Here is an 18908-nt window from a genome sequence, read left to right on the forward strand (position 1 = left end):
TGATGGTACAAGTGGACAGAAGAAAATAGAGACCATTTTAATCACTTTTCCTTGGAACTGGAAATAATTTTGATTGCTGTGGCAGATAAAACAATTTTCCCTAAAACAAAGTATCCAAATGGCAAGACTGAGTGGCCTGGATAGTCACTTGTGCCATGTGCTGCTCTGTTCTCTATGCTGTCCTTGGGCTGACACTCACGTGCCAAGAAACGGGCTGTCTTTCATCACTAACATCACCGTGGTGTTCTTTATATAGTAATTTTTCTTTCTTTTTAAAAAGTTCCTTTTCCTACTTATTTGGAGAGACATGTAGTTGAGCATGGCCTCAGTCTCCTTAGACAGCACAGAATGACCCTGAACTTTGAATCCTTCCACACTTAATTCTACAGTGTTGAAAGTACAGGTGTGCACCACAACATCTGATATAAACAGTGCCGAGCATCTAAACCAGGGCTGTGTGCAGGCTTAGCAAGCACTCCACCGACTGAGACACCTTGTCAGCCTTTATATACGTTTGTGTGTGTGTGTGTGTGTGTGTGTGTGTGTGTGTGTGTGTGTGTGTGTGTGTGTTTGTGTGTGTGTGTGTGTGTGTGTGTGTGTGTGTGTGTGTGTGTGTGTGAGAGAGAGAGAGAGAGAGAGAGAGAGAGAGAGAGAGAGAGAGAGAGAGAGAAACTGTATCTGTCATATCTGTCATTTCAGCCTCTGTTTCAGATAGAGGCATATTATATGTGCCACAGTCCTGACAGATAGATGGAAGAAATAGCTACAATTAATTTGATGTAGAAAAGATCACCTCTCTTTTGTATTCTACCTCTCTCTGTCTAGATAAACAGAGAAAAAGACAGACAGACATGCTGTTAATCCTCTTTCCACCACCACAGCTAAAGACTCATTAACTTACACAGAAGAACATTTCATTTAGCTCATAATTTTGTAAGTTCTGGACCAAAAAAGACAGGCCCATTCTTTAAACCTGTGGTGGGCTTTCAGGATGCTAAGCCTGGAGAGCACCAAACAGACAAACTGCTTTAATTACCTCCAAGGATCACAGGAGGTGAGTGAGGGCTGAGGACCACTGAGTTTCATAGGAATGAGCATCAGTTTGGGGCATTTACAACCCTAAACTGGTCCACATGCTCACAAATACCACAACCATCAAAGTGGCTCCCTCCTCGAGGGACCTGTTACCTAGAATTTGGAAAATTAGACAACCAAGAAAAGTTTACAAATATATTGGAAAAGTTTGCTGTGGGTTTAGGTGTTTAAGTGTGCTATTAGGTTTTCCATTCTTACTTTAACACAACAATGACAGGTGAGGAAAGCTTGGTTTAAATTCTAATCAATGTGGTAAAACTATTTTAAAGTAATCTGTACATAATTATAAATAGAACTGCTATTTGATTTCATGTGTGGCCCATTTACCATCTGCCCCTGCCTCAGTCAAAGCCTAATGTTAAAGGAATCTAAATCCTGCATATACATCTACAGGCAGAGTGCACATATTTCACATAAATCACTTGAAAACACTTTCCCGTGTGGAGCCCAGGGCTTTTTAAGGTCAACCTGGCCACACAGTCTTAAATACATACAACTAGGTGGCCAATAAATTATCTCTGAGTGACTTTAAAACATCCACCTTGAAACACCAGATGGCTCAGCAGGTTGGTGATTCATGCTTTAGTTTCAATTTTTCACTGGACAGTATCACTAAGAGTAAGTGTCACGTACCATCTGTCAGAAGATAAGGAGCAGGGGTTAGTGTGCTCAGTCTTGTTCACAAAGACAGATGTCTACACAGAAGGGATGAGCCTCATTCCACCTTCCAAGAATTTATTTATGTCTTCTTTAATAAAAAGTTCTCTTAATTTTACCTCCTGTTACTGTGATAACGAGGCTTGGCAGAAGCAAGTTACAGTCAAGGAAGTAGGCTGCAGCAGCTGGTCACAGCCAGACAGGATCAGAGAGGATGAAGATATGTATGCCTATGCTCAGCCCAAGTGCTCCACTCCTACACAGTGCGGGATCTCCTTCCTAAGGAATGGTGATGCCCAAAGTAGACAGGTCTACCCACCCTAACATAACCAGGAAAACCTCCCAGAGTCATACCTGCAGGCAGCCTGATCTGGACAGTTCCTCACAGACCATTTCTCCAGTGATTCTAGATTGTGCCAAGTTCACAATGAACACAAACAAGCACAGCCCACAAGTGCAAATTTCTGAGAGGATTTAAGGTTAAAGTCAATGGAGTATGAGCAACTAGTGAAATGACTTCTACACTTTCTATTTCAGAAGAGCTTATCTGTTTTCTAACACACCTCTCCAGGATACAGAGTCACTCTATCCTGAAAATGAGGAGTGAGCACTTGCCATTCAAACAACTTTAAAAACAAGGAAATTCAAAGAAATACTTACACACTGTTGCCCAATTTATATTCAGAAAACATAAAATATCTTAATAATATATTTTGCATATTAATAATAACTTTTAAAAGTTTGAAATTTTGTTGAAAGGATAATTGAGATTTTTTTTAAGATGTGACGAATAAGAAGAAAGGGTAAGAGAACTGAAAAAAGGCTATGACCACAAACTTGTTCCCCCACCTTGAAGATAACAAGCACTTAACCTTGTTTGCTGACATAAGTTCCCATACTCTCAGCAATGACAGAAAACTATCAGTTATTGAAAAGGATTTGGCTAATGTTTGAGAAAGTGCTCAGAAGACAATGCACAGTCACAGTTCTTCACCACACACTTCCCTGGGCTCAGTACCCTGACTATGTGACCATCCATGAGACCACAGGGGCTCCAGAATCATGTTCATCTAAATAGGTTTGATGCACACAGATATGTCATCATTTGTCATCTGAATTACAAACAGTAAAACTTCTGCACTTCTCTCCAAGTCCATGTTAATCTCCATTTTGCCTTATGCAGCTGGAGTTTTCTCCAGTCCTGCCCGGGCCCACAGCCACTCAGACCCAAATAAACACACGAATACTTATAGTAATTAAAACTGTTTGGCCTAATGGCTCAGGCTTTTTGCTAGCCAGATCTTACATTTTAAATTAACCCATTTCTATAAATCTATACCTTAACATGTGGCTTGTGGCTGACCATTATCTTTACATCTTCTTCTCATGGCAGTGGTGGCTGGCAGCATCTCCTGACTCAGCCTTCCACTTTCCAGAATCCTCCTCTCTGCTTATCATGCCTATACTATACTTCTTGCCTGGCTACATCTAATAAGCATTTTATTTATCAATCAATCAGAACAACACATTCACAGCATACAGAAAGACATCCCCAGAAGCCTTAGATTTTAATGATTTAATTAAAATCTAATTGCACCATTCTCCTCTGTTCTCCTTCCTCCAAACCCTCCCATGGCCTCTTCCTCCAACCCTTCCCATGTCCCCTAACCCTTTCTCCCTCTCAAATTCATATTATATATATATTCAAATATATCACATATATGTCATATATCGTTTTAACAGAGCAAAAATATTTGTGCATTTCCATGGACACTTTAAAAAAATAACTTACAAATACAATATTTTAAATTAATTTCAATAGTAAAATAGTATAAAACAGTCTAGTGTTACTTAGATATGAAAAATCCTAAGAAAGCAGAATGATAGTCTAAGATCTTACAGTGAATCTAGTTGATTTTAATATATCTAATGAACTCATCAAATGTACTCATATGATTTAAAACAATCAAACCACCTTATCGAATAATGCCCAATGAAACATCTATGGTGTATAAATTATTACTTATTTTTAATGGGCATACTTATTTCAATCTCTGCCATTTTTTGAACCACTAGTCTCTGTCTCTTGTTAGCTCTATCTCAGCCTACGTTACAGGCAGGTCTAACCCCAGGAAATGTCATAGACCTTCGTATCTGCAGCACAGTCCGTTTCACAGACTACCAGCAAAGTGCAGGGGTGCAAGCCAGAGAAACGTCCTGCTTCTTTTTTGTTGTTGTTCATTTGATGCACTTTGATGAATTAAAGTTTAATTTATTATTCAACATTAATTCTTGCCTTTTTCCTTGGGGCTAGAAATAAATAATTTTCTTATTTAATTTGTGGTAATTGAGTTGATGCCTGGATTCTCTGACTCCTGGATGGCTCTAGTAGCCCTGCCACTCCTGTGTTTCTCTGTGGTTCCCAAGATGTTTCTCTGACTCTTCATCTGCTTCATGGATGCTGGATCTCCACACTGGTATTGTAACATCCTTGCCACCATGACTTAAAATCCTCATGGTCATTTCTTCCTTGAGTATCATATTTGACCTAAAGGGTGGGCAGAAAGTTGAGGAACCTGGGAAGAAAGCAGGTTCTCAAAGAGGCAACTTGAAACTTTTAAACACTAACTTTGTAACAAGCGTTGCCTGACCCTAACCTGACCATATGCTAAGGGGTAAATAGGATCTGAATTCAATTAGCAGACCCTATTTGGTCCCAAACTGGTCATCAGTTTGATTAGCTACCTCCTTCCTCAAACACCCGTGCTGATTTGGGGACCACAGAGAACAACCTTTAACTACCTATCCCATTAAATCAACTATAATTCAATACATTTAATCAGTTTCCTTTTAGTTGGTCCTAGGATGTGTCCAAGGCCCATGCCATCCTGGAGAGAACACTGTTTTCAAACTTGCCTCAGTGAAAGACCCGGTGAAACAAAGGTTCTCTGAGACTCTCCCCTTTCCTAGCCCCACCTCACCTCTTCTTAAAAGGTCCACTGTCCTCCTAGGTTCTGACTTCACAAAAGCTCCTTTCAGCTTCCTTCTGTGTCCTTTTGGTTCCTTGGGAAGGCACAGTAAGGGGGCATCCCAGCCTTTGCTCAAGCTGTCAAACTCCAAGCTGGTCTTGCAGTATTACCAACAACCTCTTGTTTTTGCAGTGAGTAGTCCCCTGTATCTCCTTCAGGTGACTGAGGCTCTTGGCTCCATTTTATCATTGACTTTATTAACATATTCACATCAAATTAAACTGCAAAAAGTAAGTGCAGGGACCTCATCAGAGTATCAGGTAGTTGGGGTAATATGATGAAACAGAAAGGAAGTGGGTCCAAGCTGTTTCAGCTAAGGTGGTCTTAGAAGGGATGCTTACACAGACAACACGTTTCAGGTGATGAGAAACTTGACAGGAAATAGGCTTTATATACATTTGAAACATTAATAAGTTTCTAATGAAGGTAAATTTTTGAAAATCAGAAAAAATAAAATAAAGTGAGAATTCTGTTTACCAAATATTTATAATCTGTTAATTATCAAGACACATAAATATAAAAGTGTTGATATCTTATGGTAATGTATAATTACACATGGGAATATAGCTATGTTGGTAGAACATTTGTGAAATGTGCAGAAAGCCCTGTGTTTCCTTCCTGGCCCTGCATGAACTGGGTGTGGTAGCACATACACTGGTAATCCCAGCACTTTAAACACAGAAGAGGGAGGATCAGAAGGTCAGGGTCATCCTTGGCTATGCAGCAAGTGTTTGAGGCCAGCTTGTGCAACATATGTTTCAAAACATACTGCCTAAGGACAGTATCTAAATGATGCTGTTAACACATAGACACTCATCCTCACATATACACAACCTGAGGTCAGTATCTAAATGATGCTGTTAACACATAGACACTCATCCTCACATATACACAACCTGAGGTCAGTATCTAAATGATGCTATTGACACATAGACACTCATCCTCATATATACACAACCTGAGGTCAGTATCTAAATGATGTTCTTAACACATAGACACTCATCCTCACATATACACAACCTGAGTTCAGTATCTAAATGATGTTCTTAACACATAGACACTCATCCTCACATATACACAACCTGAGGCCAGTACCTAAATGATGCTATTGACACATAGACACTCATCCTCACTTACACACAACCTGAGGTCAGTACCTAAATGATGCTATTGACACATAGACACTCATCCTCACATACACACAACCTGAGGTTAGTACCTAAATGTTGCTATTGACACAAAGACACTCATCCTCACATACACACAACCTGAGGTCAGTACCTAAATGATGCTATTGACACATAGACACTCATCCTCACATATATACAACCTGAGGTCATGATAATAATGATGATGTCAAGAGATGGGTGGTGCAACTACAAAGGTCTTCCAGCAGAGGAGACTGGATCATATTAGAGAATAAGCAAGTCTTCCTGGAAGATCAGTTGTAAGAGGCAGTGACACAGAACAAAAATAAGGCAAGGGTAAGGGTGTCGAAGTAACTGTCTTATTAACTAAGAAACACAGAGCCAATGTAAAGATAAAAGCCCAAGAGGTCAGAGCTAAGAGCCTTACCCTTCCTGCTTCAGTGATCCTCTTCAGCCAAGAGAGACCTACTTCCTGTGTGTTTGTCTTTATATAGACTTTCTGTTCTGCCTTCTCATTGGTTATAAACCCAACCACATGACCGCCTCATCACTGCCTGTCTGTACAGACCTCTAGGTCTTCTATGGTTGGTATTGAGATTAAAGGCATGTGTCTCCAATGCTGGCTGTATCCTTGACCACACAGAGATCTACCTAGCTCTGCCTACTAAGTGCTGGGATTAAAGGCATGCACCACAAACACTCAGCTCTGCAATGGCTTACTATTAGCTCTGACCCCCAGGCAACTTTATTTATTAACATAGAAATAAAATCACATTTCAGTACAAATAAAATATCACCATATAAGGGTGTGGAGATGAAGCCGCCAGCAGGGAAGAGACACAAAAGCAGCTATTCTCCCCCAAACTTGAATGCTTGCTTACTTGTGTGATTGGCTGATTGATTGATAGATTGATTGATTAATTGATTGATTGATTGATTGATTGGTAGACTGTGGGCACCACAAAATAGGCTTGATGGGTCAATGCTTTGACTATTATGAAGCCAGGGGAAGATGCATTTCACAACAAACACAACACTGGTAGCTCGCAGTGATCCAAGGACTCAGTTCTTAGAGAGAGCTTCTCAAAGTGGCAAGTCCATAAACAAGTATTTTTTTTTTTTAGTTTTTTTTCCTTTTTTTTCTTTTTTTTCATAAACAAGTATTTATTTATGGAATGCCTGAGTTTAGAAACTATAACCATTCCACTTGTTACATAAAGACATGGAAGGATGATGCTGAAGAAGCTGTGTTCTGCACATCAGTCTCTTGTCCACTACAATGGTCATATACAGGGCTGCTGGCTGTGTCTTGAAAAATTATGACCAGAGTAGAGGACAGTCAAAGTGAAAACATACATTTCTTTTTATCCTACTCCTCAAATATGGGCAATTGTCACTCATAACTGACTCATCCCAGGCACACATGGGTGTTGTTAATTGGATTTAGTGGGCTATCAGAAATAACAGATCAAGGATTAAGTTAGGAGTTGGAAGGGGCCCTGCTAGGGAAATGAGAGGGTAGATACGAAGCTTCATTATCTGCATATGCAAAATTCTCAAAATAAACAAATGAATATTTAAAAAATAAATGATAGAAAATTGGTGACTTTTTACTGTTTACCAAAGTATATAAGGGACCACTGAAAAATAGAAAGTAGAGGGAGAGAGAGAAAAAAAGCTGAATTAAGGAATCTAGCAAGTTAATTGACAATAGGAGTTTTTAAGGAAAGAAACAATAATTTCAAGAATATAATAAGAAACTATCTGTCAGGCAAAGAGTTTAAAGAGAAATGTTTGCGTCTACTGGGAATTGAATGGAGAAGAAACCTAAATCTATGATTTAATCATGATAATGTAATTGAATAGGAATAGAAATTAGGCCATTCTCATCCTTTGTGGTTTATCTGAACAGGAGTTTTAACTCTCTGATTCACCTACTGTTAATAAACACAAAAGTATAAAGCTAGTATAGACGTCTCCAGGGCTGTTTAGCTCAGATTTCTCAAAGGACATAAATTGTAGTAGTGTTTAATCCCTAGAAAATTATATTGTTTTCGGGAATAATTTGTGCAATTGTTTGGATGAATTTATATAAAAACAGCCTTTGGATGGACAGTGAGAAATTGGACAGCTACAATCCTCTGTCATGAAATCTATGCCCAACATCCAGACATGAACATTTGCACTTGCAGATATTTTACAAGGGAAAAAAGCATTAATGTCTTCATCCATCTTTCAATATGCAGCTAGTGGGTGGACCAAGCCTTGCAGGGTTTGGGTCTTGAGGATGAAACAACAAAGAACACAGTGCTGTCATGGGGATGTTGAAAAAACATGGATAGGATAGTAAAACAGGAAAATAAATGAACTTTAGAGAGTAACACATGTACTGGGATGACAATGTGATCTATTAAAGACCAATGGGGCCTGGAGAGAGGCTCCCAAGTACAATGCTTGCTGCACAAGCATGGAGACCCCAGTTCAATCCCAGCACATACATAAAAACCCAGGTATGGTGGTGTACCTGCAATCCCAGCATTGGAAAGGAAGAGACAGAAGGATCCCTAAAGTTTCTAGCCAGCCAGGCTGAGAGACCATATCTCAGAAAAGAAGGTAGGGACTGATTGAAGGAGACACCTGGAGTCAACCTTTGCCCTCAACATACGCACCCCCCCCCCAGCCCCCACCATACACACACCCGTATAGCTTGCAGTAAGCTGTTTGCAGATGGCAGTGTACACATGTTGACATGAGATGCAATTCTGAAGCCATATGTATACAGGACTTTCCTACCACAGGTCTAGGCATTGTAAGCTAAAGTTCTATAGATTGCTTAGGGAAATAGGTTCCTAATATTTAAGACAAACAAGCCATCAGAGTGCCAAGAGATTGTTGACTCTTTGCACTATTGAGAAGTTCTGAAGAAAGTTCTGAGTAGAAAAAGTTCAGGTGTCAGAATACGAGTTTGTAAGAAAACACACAGAAGACAGACAGACAGCTGATTCGGCTGACAGAGGACAGGGGAGGCTCCTGTGGGGTTTGCAAAACAAAACAAAACAAAACAAACAAAACCTGGATGTTCTGTAAGCCTCACAAAGTAATCTAGATTCATTGACTGTCCACAGAGGCTCATGGAGCCCAAATTTTCTCTTATTCATACACTTTCCACTTTGATGATGTAAGAAGACAATGAAGACAATCACAGGAGAGTGAGAGAGAAATGTATTCCTGTTTTTCTTCACCGTGGAATTATAGCTATGTTGATAGACTATAAAAAGATAGGTTAGTTGGTAGCTCAGGAAACCTCCCTTAGAGAAGACTATGCATATGTTTTGCTGCATGTGTTATTAATTTCTTTATCCTTCCTGCTGCTTGCCGAACTGCCATGCTCTTTTGATACAGCAGCCCTCTTGTGCCCATGAAGTGGCACTGGTCTTAGAACTCACTAGAGTCTTGAAGAGTTTGTGTGAACAAAGTCATAACAACAGCTTCAATCTTCTTATCTTCACACTGCTGTCTGAGATGAAAGAAAAATTATTCTTGATGTTTTGAGCATCTCTAACTTATAAAAACCTACGTCTAATAGACATCCCTAGACAGAATTTTATGCACAGAAGTTCACAGTGTTTCTTCTTAACAAGATAAGATGATACCACATATGTCTAAAACCACTGAATGCTACGTGTCTCCTTCTTACAAAGATAAGTGCTTTAGCACCTCCCCCCCCAATTAATATGCTTTATATGTTTTTAGTCACTGTAACATAAAGAGCGTGCCCTTACCCTGGAACGGTGTGCCTATGCCTGCTTAGGACATCACTGTGGACACACGCTAATTCCAAAGCCATATATATATATATATATGTATATATATAAATGTATACAATGTGCCCAGTCCCTCCTGTCTCTCCCTCTCCTTCCTGGATGCTCAGAGGGAAGTGGCCTCTGCCACAGACCCCTATCACCATGATGCTTTGCCGCACCTGAGGCCAAAAGCATTGGGTCCTGCTGACCTAAGACTAAATTCTCTGAAATCATGACCTAAAGCAAATCTCTCCTCCTTTTAAATTGTGTCTATTGGGTATTTTTTCACAGTAGTGAAAAATGCAGCTAACACAATGGCCAATATGAAAATGCATAGACTTATAAATAAAAAAGTAACAATTTTTAGAATTTTTCGTGACAAATGTTAAATAGAATAAAGAATTTTTTGAGCAAATGTTTGTTCAGAATTTATATTTTTAACATTACTTTATTATTTAACATTACTTTATAATATTTACTTTCTGTGTGTATGTGTGTTTGCTTATGGAACAACATGAGTGCATAGAGGTTGGAGGAAAACCTGAAAAAGCCAGTTTAATCCTTCTGCAAGGTGGTTCTGGATATTAAACTCAGGGTGCCGGTTTTGACTGCAACTTACCTACCTGTATGCCAAGTATCTCACAGGTCATGCATCTTTTCTTTAAAAACAATTAGAATACAATAAGTAGTATTCTAGCTCCATGAAGAAAACTTGGGCTTTTCAAAAGCTGAGAAGTATTCTTTCCAGTTCTCATCTGAAAATAACAAAATGGTGAAATCACTTTAAAAAATAATAACTTAATAACTGCAGGATCAGTAGGCTGTACGTGTGTGTGTGTGTGTGTGTGTGTGTGTGTGTGTGTGATAATTAAGGAAGAGGTCATGAATGGGAGGGCACATGAATGGGAGTAAGTCAGACACAGTACTCAACAGTTTCTTATGTCAGATCTACTCAAGCCAACTGTAGTGTACGATGTATCTTGTGGGGATTTTGAGACCAAAAGGGCTAAGGTTCATAATATTTTGATGTTTTGTATTTTTATTGGACTTATCTACAATTTGCCTCAATACCAGCACAAGAAGGGAATAGAGAATTCTATTCTCATTTTCAGATATTTAAAACCATGAGTGGCCTTTGCTTTCATATTTCTGGACTGAATGTCCTTCTTTCTCATGGAATGAATATGCTGTGTCTATGGCATTCATAGCTTGGGTTTGTTTGAAGAGCACCGTGCACCTGGAAAGGCATGAAGTCCATACTCTGACAATGCCAAGAAGCTGACAAGCCATTCTTTGGTCTAGACACTCTCTTCCTCTCAAGCTTCAGAGTAAACAAAGTCAAGCTTCCAGCTGCACTGACATGGCACATAGACAAGAGGGTAAACAAATGTGAGCATCTTCCTGTCAGGGTCGGCACCGACACCCGTAGGCACAATTCCCACACCTTGTTGAATGAGTTTCATTTGGCAAGAAAGAGGCCTAAGAAGTCTTTGCCCATGTGTTACATGGACACAGGCCACACAGCTCTTCAAGATCTGTTTTATACATTCACTGACTGTACAGTCACAGATATGTAGCTTTAATGCAGCAATATTTAAATCAGGATCTGGCTAGAATCAGCACTTGTTGAAGTATTCCTGACATTGTTCCATTTGAGAGAAAAGAATAAAATTCCTCTGAGCCTTTGTGGACTGTTTGGAAGATAAGAGCCACAGAGCTTGCTTCATTCTTTCCATTAAATTATCAGCATAAAGTATTTGCATATATACCACAACAAATTGATTTTTAAAAGCCAGTAGTTTGTTATAAGGCCACCAGCATGAGAAATACCTAGTTATTTCAAGTAGAGTTTCTCGTTTAGACTTCATATTTAACAAATGGATAAGTCAAAATACATGCAAATGTACTTACTTATCCCAGAGGTAATTCTGATGCGTCTATATTTTGATGTCTCACTTAGCTATGAGTTAACAGTAAGATAGATATATTTGTCTGTGCCCATGTCTCACACTCCAACCTGGAGGGGGCAGTGCTCAGTGTGTCATCAGATGGTCCCAGCAGCAGCCTGTGCCTCAGATCTGCAGCCCCTTGACTTTCTCTAAGGATAAAGCTCCTGCCTTGCACCAGCAGCTGCAATTCAAAAAGGCAGTATGGAGGGGGAATTCACACTAGTAATCATGGCTATGGGTTCAAGAGCAATAATAATAAGTATTCCCGTCTTAGGATGAGGGATGCAGAAACACTTTTTATTCTTCTTGGAAGTTTCTGCTGGGTCAAATCTGTTGTGAGTTGTTTTGTCTATAAAAGTGAGTCTTCTCTTCCATCGGGCACCATTGCAGGAGGACAGGGAGGACCTGGACAAAATAATGTCCTCTGAACATGACAAGACAGAACTCACAGCAGCTAGCTGTTGCTGTCTGCACAAGACCTCCACAAGATCAAGCCAGGTTGTACTCAAGCATTGACTGGGGTGGGACATGAGCTTCCATTTCTAGATGGGGAGCTGCTGATAGCTGCTTGCTTCTGAGTGAGGGAGAGAGTCAATTTTCTTTAAGGGTGTGACCCCTGAGAGGTCAACCAGGTTCCAGTGGATGATGATCCCTTCACCACCAGGCATCAAAAATTGGACTCATATATATTTAATATATACATACATGTGTGTACATATATGATGTTCTCTAAGAGTTACTACAAATACTATATATAATAGAGCATTTTAAAATGGCTATAATAACAGACTGTTCATAGGCTTTTCAGTCTCTGCCTCACTGCCTGGATTCTTTCACCTATTTCCTCTAATCATGTTTCTAAGAAACACACTATCATCCTAGTGACCTTTCTAGATTCTGCATTTGTGACTCCCAAACAGGGATAGTTGGCAGTACAGTAACACACAACACATAACAAGGTAAGAATATAGAGCCCATGATTGCCCAGTTAGTTCGGGTCAGTATTTATAACACATATTAATGCACAATAATGTCTTGGAGAACGTGAGTGACATTTGTGACTCTAGTACATGATACAGTCCCTCTAAGGAGGACAATTAGGGATCCCATTTTTAAAGGCATTTCATATTCAGTTTGTCTTGTTGGATTCACAGTGAGAAGTTCTGCTTTCGTTCACTATCTTGTAATTTCATTAAAAGACATTTTAGATGTTTATTCTTTTCTGCTTCATTTTATACTTGACACATTCTGTCATAAAATATTGAACCAAGCTGTAGTGGAATTGGGTCAAATGACTGCAGTTTGTCTTCTGTGAGAAATCAACAAGACTAGTGCTTTCTTTCCCCTCTGCCCACCATAATGTCCCACAACTGACAAATAGAACACTTCATTACAATCCATGAGTGTAACTTGTGTGTTCCAGGAGTCAGAGCATTTGCTATTACATAGAAAAGAGTTAATAAGAAATGGTGAGCTTTTTCCACGCCGCCCTGGGATGGGTCCATACCGCACTGTTCTTCATTCCCATTGTAACTTAAAGGGAAACTTACACAAGGTCCAGAGCCCTTGATGTCCTGCAGACAAAGGAGGAGGATATCCTCAAATTCTTTGCCTCAGGAACCTGCTAAGGTGGCGCCAACCTTGACTTTCAGATGGAGCCGTACCTACAAAAGGAAAAGTGATGGTATGATGGTATCTGCACCATAAACCTGAAGAGGACCTGGGAGAAGCTGTTGCTTGCAGCTCGGGCTATCGGGCTATCATTGCCATTGAGAACCCTGCTGATGTCAGTGTCATCTCCTCCAGGAACACCGGGCAGCGAGCCGTGCTGAAGTTTGCTGCCGCCACTGGAGCCACTCCAATTGCTGGCCGCTTCACCCCTGGGCCCCTCACTAACCAAATCCAAGCAGCCTTCAGGAATCCACAGCTTCTAGTGGTGGCTGAACCCAGGGTTGACCACCTGCCCCTCAGAGGCATCTTATGCCAACCTGCCCACCATTGCTCTGTGTAATGCACTCTCCCCTGCGCTGTGGACATTGCCGTCCCCTGCAACAAGGGAGCTCACTTGGTAGGTCTAATGTGGTGGATGCTGGCCCGAGAAGTATTCCAAATGTGTGGCACTATCTCCCGTAAGCGCCCATGGGAGATTCTGCCTATTCTTTATGTCAATAGAGATCCAGAGGAGATTGAGAAGGAGGAGCAGGCTGTGACCAAGGAGGAATTTCAAGGCGAATGGACCGTACCAGCTCCTGAGTTCACTACTGCTCAGCCAGAGGTGGGTAGACTGGCCTGAGAGTGTGCAGGTACCCTCTGTTACCCACCCAGCAGTTCCCTACTGAAGACTGGTGTGCCCAGCCAGCCACTGAGGGCTGATCAGCAGCTCCCACAGCACAGACCACCAAATGTTGTAGAGTCACCACTGAGTGGTGCCGAGCTCCTCTGCAGACACCAGAGCAAAAGGAAAAGAAGGTGGAAGGAAAACAGAGTTCCTACAAGCTGTCAAACCAAATCAAAACAAAACCAAAGGCAAGAAAGAGAAAAAAGAAATGGCAATTGTGTATTTTTTTTTATTTTTAATTTTGTGACTGTGTATATGGGGGAAAAGTATGTACACAAAAGTATGGGCGCCCATGGAGTCCAGAAGAGGGAGTCACAGTCCCTGCAGCTGGAAGTACAGGTGGTTGTAAGCTTCCTGACATGGATGCTGGGGACGAAATCTGGGGCCTCTGCATGAGCTGTACTTGCTATTAATCACTGAGCCATCTCTCTAGCCCCTCAGTCAAATCCTTTTCATTTCATGAGAAATTTGAGGAAAAGAACAGTGACTTTTATATGAAGATAAGTTTCTACTTTGAAATGTGCTGGATGGGCTCATGTCAACTACACAAGCTAAAGTCATCTGAGAGGAGAGAGCCTCAATCAAGAAAATGTCTATATAAGAGCAAGTCACAGGAAGGCATATAAGGCATTTTCTTAATTAGTGATCAATGGGGGAGGGCCCAGCCCATTGTGGGTGGTGCCATTCTTGGGCTGGTGGTCCTGGGTTCTGTAAGAAAGCAGGCTGAGCAAGTCGTGGGGAGCAAGACAATAAGCAGCACCCCTCCAAGGTCTCTGCATTAGCTTCTGCCTCCAGGGTCCTGCCCTGCTTGAGTTCTTGTCCTGACTTCCTTCCATGATGACCAGTGTTAGGGAAGTGTAAGCCAAATAAACCTTTTCTTCATCAACTTGCTTTTTGGTCATGGTGTTTCATGGCAGCAATAGAAACCCTAACTAAGTCAAGTTGGTACCAGGATAATGGAGTATTGCTGTGACAGACCTGACCACTGTTTTGGGGAGGATTAAGGACTTTGGTACTTTGTGCAAGAAAAACTCTGTTCCACGCTTGATGAGCTGTTCTGTAGGAGTTTGGAAGGTAAGAAAGTTGAGGGCAATGCAGACGCTGGAGGCCTGGCTTGTAAAGTTTCAGAGGGAGGTTTAAAGACTCTAGCAGCACCATTTGTTACTTTGAATTAAGATTTTGTGGTTCTGGTTAGCTGAAGCTGAAGAATCACCTGTGATTAACAAGAGACCAAAACTACCATTATGAAACCTTTGCTTTGCTGGGATACTCAATGCTGGGTCAGCTGGAGCTCAGAAATTAGCTGTGATTAAGAAGAGATCAGCATCTTTACTGGGGTGAAATCTGGGAAGTTTTTCCTGACAGCAAATAGATTCTGTGTTCCAGAGGCGGCCAAGGCTGTACCTCTTCCTGGCAGCCAAACTTTGGTAGTCACCAAGGTGATATTGGTCCTGAAGTCATGAAGGGGTCAGGAAAGCTCCTGAGGTTTGGCACTGTGCAAGGCCAGGAGAGGACATTGGAGAAAGTGAAGCCTCAGTGGCAGTTGAAGGCCTAGAGTTGAAGGGATCATGCTGAGAAGTTGAGGATTAGCACCATAAAGACAGTCTATGGTGACAGTGCAGCCCAGTTTCAAAAGAAGCCCCCCCCCCACCTGCATTTTGGTGATGCCATTACAATGGGATGACCACCAAGAACAGCAGCAGCAGTGGAGTGGAGCCAGCTGGAACATAGAAGATGAGCTGTGTGTGCTGCCCCTTGAAGAAGCCCAAAGGACAGATATTGGACATTCAGTTATTTATACTTTCAGAGTTTGGTTTGACTTTGATTTGATTTTGACTGTGTCCTGGTTCTCCTGAAGTCAGAAGAAAGTATTTAATTTATTTTTGATTTTACAGGAGCCCACAGATGAGTGACTGAATCTTAAAAGACCTTGGACTTTAAAAAAAGATTGGCTGTTTTAAAGATACTGAACTTTTAATGTGTGTGAATTTGTAAAGACTGGGATTTTTAGTGATTTGTATTCTTACTGTAAAATCTTGGGAATGAATGAGAAAGAAAAGGTTGTGGCTTAATGGTAATGGTTATGTGTTTTGTGTCAAGTTCACTAGGGGTCAATTGTGCTGGATGATTTTATGTCAACTTGATGCAAACTAAAGTCATCTGAGAGGAGGGAACCTCAATTAAGAAAATGTCTACATAAGATTGGGCTGTAGGCAGGCATATAAGGCATTTTCTTAATTAGTGATTGATGGGGGAGGCCTATTAATTAGTGATTGATGGGGAGGCCCATCCCATTGTGGATTGTGCCATCCCTGGGTTGATGGCCCTGGGTTCTATAAGGAAGCAGGCTGAGAAAACTATAGGGAACAAGCCAGTAAACTCCTCCAATGCCTCTGCATTTGCTCCCGCCTCCAGGTTCCTGCCCTGTTTTGAGTTCCTGTCTTGATTTCCTTCTAGGATGACTAGTGATATGGGAGTGTAAGCCAAATGAACCCTTTCCTTTCCGACTTGCTTTTTGGCCATGGTGTTTCATTGCAACAATAGAAACCCTAAGACAGAAGATGACACTGTAAGTAGAAATTTAATTTCAAATTTAATTTAAAAAGTAGGGTATGATGTCTTAAAGACTTCAACACCCTGTAACTCCATCTTCAGGGGGTCTGATGTCCCCTTCTGACCTCCTTGGTTACCTGCACTCACATGCATATACCTCCACACAGAGCACAGACACGCATATAAAATATGAGAGCGGCACAGCCTGTAGGTCTGTGTATTTAAGAGATTACCGAGAAAAGCTTCTATGTCTCACTGTAACTCAGCAGCAGATGAATGTTGGGTTCTGAGAACAGGAGATCTCATGAAGTATTAACTAAAGGAATTTCCATCTTAGTGTTAATAACTTTCAAATTTGTCATGTGATGTAAAGTCAACCATTAAGTAAACTAAAACAATAAAATACTTCTTTTAATTAAAAAGTAGATTTTTAAAACATTGTCACGTGGCACACTCCTATAAACGCTATAAACATGCACACACACACACACACACGCTCGCGCGCGCACAGGCACACAGATGCATCCCTCTGCAAAATTAGCACAACTTACATAACAGAATCATCACATTTCATCCTCCACATTTGCCTATAGGGGTGAAGATGAGTCAGCATCAACCCTCAACCTAAAATGTAGATGAAGATTTGCTCAAATGGGAAATGCTAACGGTTCTTTCGAAGCCTCATCTCCCCGTTGTACCACCGTATCTCTGAACTTTGACTCCACAAATTAGCTCTCCGACTACTTGAAACTCTTCCACAAGAGCTTCAGTTTGAGACAGAACAGGACAGGGGCAGGGGCACTGAGGAGAATGAAGATCTAAGTCAAATGTCTCCCAAGCCCCCAGGTCAGATGAGAAATGATTAGAACTGGTGTGGAGTAGGGAGCAGCTCATATCTGAAGTCTGTCAGCAATAGGATTTTATCAAGCTAAGTATGGTTGGCTCTAAGGGATTTTATAAAAACGTGATGATGGGTGGATACATGGAATATGGCATTGTGAAGAGCAACCAATGCCATTTTCTATATGATGGCAGTGTGAGAATTTTTAAAACTCGGAAGTTTTAGAGAAAGGTTTAATGCATGGCTCTTTTGATTCATGCCTGGAGAGTGCATTGATCTACACATGTTAGAAAGTGTCTCTGATGGCTTGGTGTAGTTTCATATCATGAGATTTCTAAAAGGTAAAATCAATTAATAATGATGTCTGTATTAAAATACCCATCACAAGAAATGTCTTCAGAGAATCCCAAGTGGATACTTCTTTAGTATATATTGATTTTAAAAAAGATAATGATATGCTGGATTTCCCACAGCCATTTCAAGCTCTGCATCCCACACATACATTTTTAGAGGATTCAAATTACTTTAACTTCTAGAAATACTGGTTGTTCATAAAGCAAGCAAGCATGATAAACTGCTATTTGCAACTTCATTATTTCACAGTTCCTTTTTTCTTTCATCCAGGGGAACCCAGGCCAAAAATCTCAGAAGCACTTTTGGCAGAAATGTAAACACTTTGGAGAGCAAAGAGCCAATGAGTTCATTTTGGTGTGTAGCCTTTGGGTCTGTATGAGAGAGAGCATTGTAATACCTGGGGCAGTCCATCACTGCTGACTAAGCTCTGCCCATGACTGACCTGCACTCCAGGTTTGATTGGGAAAACTCTGACCCAGGGACCTGTTTCAAAAGCCTCAGTATTCAGATAGCATGCAGGTGGTTTTCTTTCACTCAGTCAGTCTGCTGCTTTCTAAAAATAAACCTAATGAACTTCTGTTCATTAACCTTGTTCTCTATGAGTAATGTCATTTTAATTGCATCTTTCAGTAAGAGATGAAAAATGTGTTCCAACTGTAGTGATCTCACAGGAGAGGCTGCCGAGGACATGAGCCTGGCCATCTGTTCTCAGGGCACATTTCCCTCCATGGACCTTTGCTTTGGAATCTTTCATCTTCTGTACTCTACCGGGAGCCTTACCCAGATCTACTCAGAACAAATACACAACATCCATGAGCTGAAACCAGAGAAGTCGGTTCAATCGACTCTTCCTTAAAGGAAGGGAAAGGACTCACAATAGTTTCTGGAATGGAATGAAAATATGATTTGACATTTCCAATGAAAAGCTAAAAATTAAAGATTAGTTGACAAGGCAAGCTCCTCTCATGAGAACAGTTTAAAGTCCCAGCTTGAATGCCCAGACTCCGAACAACCCTTCCACATGTTTGCTCTGTAAAATGTATCTGGAGGTCTCCAAGTTTGCCTCTTGCTCTCTTTCTGCTGTGTGAACAGCGTCCGATGTCATCTACGATGCTGTTTCTCATTATTATAAGAAATAATT

At 40.8% G+C, this 18908-nt stretch overlaps 1 pseudogene; it reads left to right on the plus strand.

Annotated features, from left to right (window-relative positions):
• Positions 1-15574, plus strand: part of LOC102925818 (small ribosomal subunit protein uS2 pseudogene) — a 39592-nt pseudogene extending 24018 nt beyond the window's left edge.
• Positions 15575-18908: the final 3334 nt, after the last annotated feature.

This window comes from Peromyscus maniculatus, chromosome 6 (genome assembly GCF_049852395.1).
Source record: "Peromyscus maniculatus bairdii isolate BWxNUB_F1_BW_parent chromosome 6, HU_Pman_BW_mat_3.1, whole genome shotgun sequence".
In the NCBI taxonomy this organism is placed as follows: domain Eukaryota; kingdom Metazoa; phylum Chordata; class Mammalia; order Rodentia; family Cricetidae; genus Peromyscus; species Peromyscus maniculatus.